This window comes from Coenobita brevimanus, chromosome 27 (genome assembly GCF_032717465.1).
Source record: "Coenobita brevimanus isolate Jiangsu-jjx chromosome 27, ASM3271746v2, whole genome shotgun sequence".
Taxonomy (NCBI): domain Eukaryota; kingdom Metazoa; phylum Arthropoda; class Malacostraca; order Decapoda; family Coenobitidae; genus Coenobita; species Coenobita brevimanus.
The window spans coordinates 16981777-16992806 of NC_136980.1; positions in this window are offsets into that span (position 1 = coordinate 16981777).

An 11030-nucleotide genomic window follows, 5' to 3' on the forward strand; every position below is an offset into this window, starting at 1 on the left:
TGCCCCTGACTGAACCCATACTGATGATCAGAAAGAAGGTTGTGATGGGAAAAATGCTTAAAATTTTTCTGTTAACAGTTAACTCGAAAACTTTTGAGACACAGGATGTTAAAGCAATTGGGCGATAGTTAGAGAGTTGGGAATGGTCACCTTTCTTTGGACTGGCTAAATGAGAACAAACTTCCAGCAAGAAGGAAAGGTGCAAGTTGACAGACAAAAGTGAAAGAGTTTACCTAGGCAGGGTGTAAGCACTGAAGGACAGTGCTTGAGGACAACAGGAGGGACTCCATCAGGCCCATATACCTTATTAGTATTAAGGCCAGTGATGGCAGAAAATACATCAGCTGAAGAAATTTTAATGTCAGGCACGAGGAAGTCAGAGGGGGGAAGTGATGGAGGAACAGCACCGAAATCATCTAAGGTGGAATTGGAGGGGAAAGTCTGAACAAAGAGATATACTTTATCAGTAGAAGAAATATCTACAAAGCCATCAGAAGAGAAAAGAGGAGGGAAGGATGATGAGGTAAAGTTGTTAGAAGAGTTTTTGGCAAGGTGCCAGAAGGACTGGGAAGAATTCGAGTTGGAGAGTTGAGAGCATTTAGTAATGATGAAATTACTTGTAGCAGAGCGAAGAACAGCCTTAGATCGATTCCGGGCAGAAACATAAACAAGATGTGATTCAGGGGTGGGTTGGCTCCGGTACCTTTTATAAGCCCTCTCCTTGTTGCGGACAGCATTAAAACAAGCGTGATTAAACCAAGGCTTTCTCGCATTAGTCAGAGGATATGAGGAGGAGATTGTATGCTTCCATGCCAGAGAGAACTCTGTAATACAGATGGCACACTCAGATGGCTCCCGGCCATGGGAGCAATAATCATTCCATGGATAACCAGAGAAGTACTGCCTGAGGGCCTCCCAATTTGCAGCTCCAAAGTGCCACAGAAGACGTTTCTTTGGAGGGTCTGCTGGCAGTACCGGAGCGACAGAACAGGTTAAGGTAATAGGGTTGTGATAGGAGGAGCCCAACTGAGAAGAAAGATTAACAGTGTAAGCAGAAGGATTAGTTGTAAGGAAGAGGTCAAGTATGTTGGAGCTCTCTCTAAGGTAGTTAGGGATACAGTTAGGGTGCTGTACAAGCTGCTCTAGGTCATTAAGGATAGAAAAGATGTAGGCTTGTTCGCTAGGCAGATCAGTGAAGGGAGAGGAGAGCCAAAAGTGGTGGTGAACATTAAAATCTTCTAGAATGGAGATTTCAGAGAAAGGAGAAATGGACAGAATGTGTTCCACTGTAGAAGTAAGACAGTCGAAAAATTTTTGATAGTCAGTAGAATTAGGAGATAAGTAAACAGCGCAGATATATTTAGTCAAAGAATGACAGGATAGCCGAAGCCAGAGTGTAGAGAATTCAGAAGAATGAAGTTCAGGAACACGAGAGCAAGATAGGTCATTGCGTACATATACACAACAGCCACCTTTGGCTTTAAAATGAATATAGAGAAAGCAGGAGGAAACAGAAAAGGGTTTGCTGTCAGTTGCCTCAGACAGCTGAGTCTCTGTCAAGAAGAGAAGGTGAGGTTTAGAGGAGAGGTGGTGTTCGACAGAGAGAAAGTTAGTGGAAAGGCCGCGAATGTTGCAGAAATGAAGAAGTGAATCAGACAGTGTTTCCAGGCATCTCTCAGGGTCGTCACCGGGAGAGGGGCGGATGGTGGGGGAATTCATGGTCTCCCCCCCTGGGGACTCCGAGTCATGATTTATTAACTCCTTTTTTCATTTATTTTTTAATTTTGAAAAGGTAGTGTAGTGTGTACTGTGCATATAGTTTGCTGTTGACAGTTAGAGAAACTTGTATTGTAGAGCATGCTGGCCTACTCTCTGTGTTACTGAAATAATGAAAAATTTCAGCAAAGGGAAATGGGCAGGAACTAGTCCTGAGGGATGATGAAACGGGAGCTCCAGCTCTCCCAGTCATTAGCTTTCCATCCACCTTGGGAATACTGCCCGGCTCGACTGGTGCTACAGTCTACTCCTATCTCCCTATAACCAAATACCTTTATCCAAATGGGTGGGGTGGGGGTGGCCAACAACATATTGCCTAAATATCGTCCTGTCATCTTCCATCAGCCGGATATCTCTTCGTCCCACATCAGCTTCTTTCATATACCGCTGCATTTCCACTCGGCCTCATCCTCTGTTACTGCCTCCACCTATATTTTTGTAGCCCACACACATCACTCACATAAACAACTTCAATAAAATACGTGCACTGCCTCCATTTATCCTAACTTTTGACTATCAGATTACTTAATCTCACATATTCTTTCCCCTCCATCGTCGATTGTTTCCTCAGACCGCAAATTATAATGACAAAGTGATGAAAAACAGCAGTTATTTGGGTACTCATAGACCACTCTTTGGTTATTATACAGTATTCTCCATTCTATCTATCCGCCTGTCCATCTACAAATCTATGAATGATTCCTCTACATAAATGCAGGGTACAGGTATTTGCTCAGTCTATCCTAATTTCTGAAAGCCTCTGTGTCTGCAATGGGAGGAAATAATTTTAACCTAAACTCCACCATACCAGTGAATGGCTGATAAGAATTGTTTTAAGCCCTTTGGCTGTATGTAAAGCTATATCGCTGGTGAGAATATCAAGAAACAGGCGCCCACACCACAGGGGTGAAACATAGTCGTGCGAGCAAGGTTGTATTTTTTTAGCCTTTTTGGCAGTTTGGCTCTTTCTTTTTTTGGGGGGGGGAAGGGAATGGTACCACTGGAAGGCAATTCCATGACATTAACCCATAGAGTGTCAACTTTGTAAATGAACGTGGTGGCTGATTTGACAGTACAGTGTCAGATATTTACCTTTGATTCTACTGCCATTCTGGGTGTCAGAACTGTAAACGTCAGAAAATGAAAGGTGGCAACTTCTGCTCTCCCACCAGAGGCCACTAGGCCCCCAGTAGGCCCAGATTGTAGGCCTCCGTATCAATGTTTCTTCAAATATTCCAATTTCCACTCAATTAACGCCGGCGTGCCGCAAGGATCAGTTCTGGCACCAACCCTATTTCTGGTTCATATTAATGATCTCTTATCTGTCACCCACAATCCCATTCACTCATATGCAGATGACTCAACACTACATAGTTCATTCACACTCAGACACCCATTTACAAAGTCTAATATCTCTACCTCTCAACTCAGTACAGCCATCTCCATAAATCAAGATCTATCTACGATCAGTGAATAGGGACAAAACAACCTTGTCTCTTTTAATGCTAGTAAAACTAAATATATGCAATTTACTAATAGACAGATATTGCCAGATTCGTACATTACCTTCAGTGCTACTAATATTCCCATCTCCAAAAGTATTGAAATTCTTGGAGTCTCACTTAACAGTGCCCTCAGCTGGACCTCTCATGTCAGATCACTTGCTAAAGCCGCCTCAAAGAAACTTGGATTATTGTACAGAGTCCGTAACTTCTTCGCCGATGAACAGTTAGCTATAATTTATAAGAGTCATGTGCACTGTCAGCTTGAATATTGCTCAACCTTGTGGAATGGTTGTGGAGAGGTTGCATTAAGACAACTAGACAAAATTCAGAACAAAGCTGTTAGAATCATTAACAACCCTGTCCTTACATATAAACTACCTTCCCTGCAAGTAAGAAGGAATGTTGCCTCCCTTGCATTATTTTACATATATTTTCTTGGCAAATGCTCAGACGAAGTTGCGTCCATGGTGCCACCTCTCCATGCCTTCCCTCGTGCTACACGGGCATCTGGTAGCGCTCATGACTGGAATGTCACTCAGCCATATTGTAGAACTTCTACCTATCAGAATTCTTTCATTCCCCGAACTCCATCTCTCTGGAATTCGCTTCCCCAGAGTTGTTTCCCTCTAAATTTCAACCCACATGTTCAAGTCTAACTGTTACAGACATTTTATGAACGGAGGACGCCAGTAATCTGGTGTATGGATTGTTTGTTTTTTTTCTCATTTGTCTTTCCTTCCGTTGTTATTTATAAAATATATATTTATCGTAGCCAAACATTTATGGTGAGCAATTTATAATAAAAAAATAATATAAAGTAGTATAAGAGATAAAACATTCAGCAAAGTGCATTAAAACGTAACGGTGAAAAAGAAAACTGTTTACAGGCAGCATCACTAAAAGACTCATCACCACTCCAAGCATAACTCAGCTGCCAGGGCCACGTGCCCAACTAAATACCACAGGAACTCCGAGCTGGTATGTAAGTATTCATTTTTTTTATTTCCTTGGTCAAAATACACGTTTTTACACAATGAACCAAATAACCATTTTTCCAACCTGGGGTCGTCCCATAAAGGTATACAAGCAGCCTTCTGCCAAGGTCACGCAAACTTTTTCCAATGATGAACAGACCACATAGCAAATGGTTGGCTCATACTAACTCTTAAACCCTAAAAACTAGATTTCAGTACATCAGAAGTGAAACCCATAGAAAACTGCGTGACATATAGAACAAATGATGGACTGAAAAAGCAAAAGAACTGCAAAGACTGGCTGATATTAATGACCAACATGAGTTCTATAAGTCCACAAAAACCATCTATGGGCCAAGCAAACACCACATACTGTCATGCAGCATTTTCAGAAGACGGGTGATCGCTCCAAATCCTCTTATTATCTCCCATTTGCTTTAACCCTCCTTCGATGTGTCATAAATGACTTTGTGTCATAAAATACTTTGTGGTTCTTTGTGCTTGAGTTGTAGTTGAGTTATATATATATATTTTAGACTTGTGGTCGAGCGGCTTTTATATCTTGTAGTAGCTTCCCCATTTGTCATGTAGTGACAGGAGAGGTAAAGAATAGTATGGGACTATTTTTATTTGTCTTGGAAATATTAACAAGTCTCTCACACGGAACGAAGTATAAGTCCCGGGTAGCTACCTCCCTGTCTCGCTATCTGTCTCTCTCTCTCAAATTGCCAAGCCCTTCTCCCGTGACCTGTCTCTAGGATCGCTTGTCCCCTTCTCTCTTGCCTGTTCTGTGGCTAACCTCCGTCTGCTCTCTCTTTCCTAAATTCTGGTGTAGCAGGGGTGTGTCACGTGTGTTCCTCGTGGATGGACTAGGTCTTTGTTCACGAGAGGACTGCTGACAGCTAACTGCATCATCTCCTTACTGGCCGCTGTCGTCAGCTTTCCTCAGTGTAACTTGCAGACACAATACCTTCTCATCATCTGACTCCCTGCTTCTATCTATCTATTTATCTATCTATCTATCATGATTTGCAATAATAATATGTAGTCCCACATACTGCTCGGCCGCGCGAAAATGGCGTACCATCGACAGTCAATAGTCCTAACATATTAATATATATTATATACACATTATAATGAACTTATAAGCTAATTAAGTGAAATACATAATATTGTAAAAGTAACATAATTGTATGAATATTGTATACATATATTATTCATAGTAAATAGTGATTATTTAGTAATATTACATTTTAAACAAGTTGTATACATATTTGAATAAATGCATTAAAGTAAATTATTTAACTGTAATATAGTATGTACTTGGGTTATTATAGTGAAATGCATACATGTGTTGGCCTTATAATTGTAGTTACATTTTGTTAATGCAACTATTACATAAGTGTCTTGGCCTTATAATTGTAGTTAAAGTTACATAAAAGTTACATCTTGTTAATGCAACTGTTAATTGGCAAAGTGTAACATAATGCAATCGTTTGTCGTTACATAATTGTTACATATCGTTTGTAGTTACATTATTGTAGTTAAGGTTACATAAAAGTTACATCTTGTTAATGCAACTGTCACATAAATTGGTACATATTGTTTGTAGTTACATAATTGTAGCAAGTGTAACATAATGCAATCGTTTGTCGTTACATAATTGTTACATATCGTTTGTAGTTACATAATTGTAGCAAGTGTAACATAATGCAATCGTTTGTCGTTACATAATTGTTACATATCGTTTGTAGTTACATAATTGTAGTTAAAGTTACATAAAAGTTACATCTTGTTAATGTAACTTACATAAATGGTATATATTGTTTGTAGTTACATAATTATAATATGGAGTAACATAATTGTAATAACTGCAGTCCTAACATATGCTGCGGTCGATGATAGTGATGATGTGCCATGCCACTTGTTTGTGGAGACAACAATTTGCTTTTTTGTTTGTAGTTTATGTGGTATTTTGGCATATGTAGTAACACTTACACTTATTTTCATTTGTTTGTTATGTGATCTTACTCTATTTCTCTTTTTTCTGTTTTACTTTTTCTTTCTTTCTTTTTTTTTTTTTTTGTATGTATTGATTTTCTATAGTTTGTTTTTCTTAGCTTGTGTACGCTTTTTTCCATGTTGTTCATGGTTGCATAATTACTGGCTAATTTCCTTGGGATACCTTTTTAAAGTTTAGTTTATATTGCACAGAGATTATAAAATGATATTATATAGTCCCATATTTTGTTATTTTATATAAAAAAAATATATATACATATATACAGTATTAACTATACACACTGACTTGTTGTTCACCTGTACCTATCGTGAGTAATAAGTGTGTCAGCACTGTGTGGAAATCATTGTCTTCACGATTGTGTTGAAGATGTTCACTCTTGCTAACGGCATTTGTGTTGGCCATTTTTTTTTTTCTAGTTTACCTTGTAACTTAATTTATATGTTTCCACTAGGTAGCTTTAATTAATAAATGTTAAATACAGTTCTTTTAATCGCTCACTGAGTAACTGTGATGGTATATTTTCTTTATTACTTGTAGATGTAATAATGTATAGCTGTATGTATGAAACACGTATTTTATGTAGGTATAAATGGTAACACTCGTTGGTAGTAAATAAATGTTATAATAAATGAATGAATATATACAGTGTAGAATATTTATTGTTGGTGCAAGTATTTAATGATTGAATTATGAAGATAATTGAAGTAGGTATATGAATTTAAGTTGTAACTATACAACACGTTTTATATGTTTGTGCAGAAGTTTATTGTCTATCACTGTGTATTGTATAATTGAAGTAACTCACTAATTTTTACCGTGGTGGAAATGGTGTGAGTGGTGTTGCAGGTGGTGTGTTGACTGACGTGGCGTCTGTTCAGCAAGCACGCATGATGACGTCGACTTCCCACACTGGTAGCTGTGGTGAGTGAATGAGTAGCGATGAGTAACTTGAGTGAAGATGAGTAAGATGAGTTATGAGTCGTGTCTCACTCTTCGTTTGTTTGTTCCGTTTTTCTATGTCGATGTTTTCTCGGTCCTTTTCTCTAATGATTTACTCGTGGGATGAAGACTGCCGCTACTTGTAGGTGCGTGTAGAAGATTATACAGACGACGTAGAGTTGTTAATTGTAGTTGATTGTAGATGGTTGTAGTTCGCTGATTCGTCGTAGAAATTGCAAGATCGTATCAATATTTTGTTAAACTACTTGCAAGGCGTCGTGTGATCTCTTGACCTCTGCATCAGCATGATGATCTGGGAGACGGAGGGGGCTGGTTGGAGAGAAGCGTCAGGAGCTGGTTGTGTTGTTGGTTGAGAGAGAGATATTCTTGTTTTCAATCTTGATATTTTGTAGGAATTTAATGTTGATTCGTAGACGAGGTTCGTATACGTTCGCTGCTACCAAATGTCATCAAATGACTCCCTGCTTCTATCTATCTATTTATCTATCTATCTATCATGATTTGCAATTATAATATGTAGTCCCACAGATGTTCCTGGATCTGAAAGGCCCGGCAGGATGTTGGTGTTACTGTTTGTTTTTCGATTACTTCAGTTATCTGGTCCCCCTGTAGTACTCTATGGTTACCTAGCTTTTCTACCCATACAAGGACGACATGGACCCGGCCTGATAATGCATTTCAGTTTCAGGGTCCGTGAGTTACCTGAAGAGGCGGCAATAGTACGGAGATAATGACTTGCCTAGGGAGCATCCTACACACTCTGGGGTAAAGAAGTGTGAGACTTATATAGGGAAGACCCTGTACATGTGAATAAACTGCCTGAAGCTAGTGTGTCTGGACCACACCCATGCAGTTTGCATACACTGCAAGTACACCAAGGTAAGTGCATTTACAACAGTTATCGTTACAACTCCATTTCTTTTTTTGTTTTATAATTCTTACTCTTCTTCGCAACTGTGGATACATTATATGGGGTGCTGTCTTCACACCATGAAGAATCAAAACTATGTTAGCTTTGACGCTAGTCCAAAACACATAATCTGATTTTTGTTCACAGCAACATAAGTAAAACCTAAAATCTTTTAGCAAAAAAAAAAATATATATATATATATATATATATATATATATACACATTATGGAAAAGTGTAATTTGATATCTGTTGTTACTGAATATCCCCCAGATAAATTGTATTTTTTAAAGCACTGAATGAGAGCATGATATATTCTTTACTTTATAATATTCCCGGATCATGAAATGTAACGGGAGATGGGGGGGGAACTTTATCTTATTTACCCCCTGAGTCTCTGAGTTATTACTAAACAGTAAGATTCTGCAACACCTCTCTTCTCAAACTTGTACACCTGATTGCCAGAATGGGTTCCATAAGGTGCACTCCACCAACATAAATACATACTTCCCTGCACATCCCCTGCTTACCTGTGACGAGCAGCGTGACAGGGGTGGATATGGGTGGAGACAGAGACACCTGGCAGAGGTAGGTGCCGGCGTCACTGGCCCGGGCGTGGTGGATTCGAAGCACCCACCGAGATCCGCCACCAGGATTCACTGACACGAACCTGTGCGAGTCCAGAGGTGAAAAGGAAGACCTTAATATTTTCGTGTATGCCATGTACTGTATGTCTTTCTGATATGCACGAGTTTGCATTAATATCATACATAAAATCACTAGCATGTGGCATGCAGACAAGAAGCTGAGATGGAAGCGTTGCTGGTGAGCCTTTTCGTAGGAAAACAATATGGCACAAAAAGACGAAGTGGGGTTTAATAACAAGGGGGTGACAAGGAGGTAAGCTACAGAAAAAAAATAGAAACGACAGTAAAACAGTATGTTTTCATGGAAACACTTCTTTAAGCACAAAATTAGAGGTTACTACTGGATCTGCATAGAAACAATGCATGTATATACCTACATCTATTTTTGGTCAGGTGATTAAAAAGTTGGCTGTTTGTATGAAAGTACAAAAGTTCGCTGCCATGCTATGGCAGAGCATCCAAAGACCCACCATCATGTCATAATTACTCCATGGCTAAAACTATTACCAGTCTGGAAGTGCGAAAAATGTAACATGTAATCAGAATGGACGGTGACTCTTAGTGCTGAAGTTGAGGCATGTAAGGGTGTGGGACGTGTATGAGGACTGTTGTATCTCAAGAAACGGACGATCAGATGTATGCCTAAAGCTGGGAAAAAAAATGGCACTTAAAAGTCTCCCAACACAAGAAAAATGCTGATATTAAACGCACATTCAAATCCAGAAACTGTCCTCCTGTTGCCTTCCAGCCTCTTTTCCTGGATCCCTTCACTCTTCTTGTTTCTAATTAATCCTGCCATCACCATCATCATCATTAGCAGCAGCAGCAGTATGATCATTATCATTATCAGCATGAGAAGCATCAGCAGCATCAACCAAGAAACCAAGTAGGAACTCTTCCCATTCGTCGTCATATGGACCAGTCATTTGGCTGGCCACTCCGGATATGCTGCATTGGCCTTGTACTTCATTCTCACTTTATGATCACTTCAGATGTTTTCAGGACACACCTGTTTCCTCACCAGACACTGATATTGAATAACACCAATCACACACACAATGCATTCACTTTTCTTCTGGTAGTTCAGTGACAATAGAAGACAATTCTGTGACAATTGTGCCTTTGAAAAACACTACTTCGTAAATTGCATTGTTCCTATTTAATCTCAACATATGGAGAGATGGCAATGATTAGGTGAAGCTTAAAGACAGAGAATCTAGTTGTCTTTTAATATGGTGCCATGAGGTAATCACTAGTGCCTTACCATCACACTATTATAGGCCTCCTCTGACGGCTGCACCTGTTACATACCTCTGGCGGATCTGACATATGTCCACCATTATAATGTAAACTCTACCAGTTGTACCGCAGAATTTAGAAAACAGGCAAATCTCTTTGCAGGGAAAATATTATTATTATTATTATTATTATTATTATTATTATTATTTGATCAACCCCGGTCTACCTACTCGAACAGACCCATCAATCGCAGGTAAGCAATTACCCCTGCAGGGCTGGCCTGTGCATGACCCGACGTTCTCCTGCCGTGGCTAGAATTTCACCACAGCGAGGTTCGGGATGTTTTTGGAGGTCTGGTTACTGGATGGATGTCTCATTTGCATCTCCTTACAGTTAACACAGGCACCACACTAGGTTTCACATCACCCCGTTGTTTAGACCGGGAGCCCGTGGGGGTCAGGGTAGGTGAGAACCGAACCAAGTTTCTCATGCATCATGATAATGTATGCACATCCCAGTGCATGAATACGGAAGTCTGCCAGGCACCTGGTGGTGGGTGTGGCTGCGAGCACCATGAGAAAGGGTTGAAAAAGATGAGCCAGATCAGCTCAGAATCGATGCCTGTGAAACAAATGTCAACATGTCCCTCTTGCCCCAAGCTATTATGTATGGGTACCGCCAGACATATTCAGTGGCGGGGTACCCCCGACAGAGTAATGTAATTAATGCACAAATAGTAAGCTAGATGAGCTCAGAACCGAACCCAGTGAAACCAGTTGTAAAATGTTTAACACCACCCCGGGTATCATGAAATGACACTGCCAGACATTTTCAGGAGTGGGATGCCCCCGCCAGATGCCCCCCAATAATTCACCCCCTAAAAGTAAGGTAGATCAGCTTAGAAGTGAACCCAATGAAACCAACTGTAAATGTTTAGCACCACCCCAGGTATCATGAGTTGACACTGCCAGACATTCTCAGCAGTGGGGTAACCCCG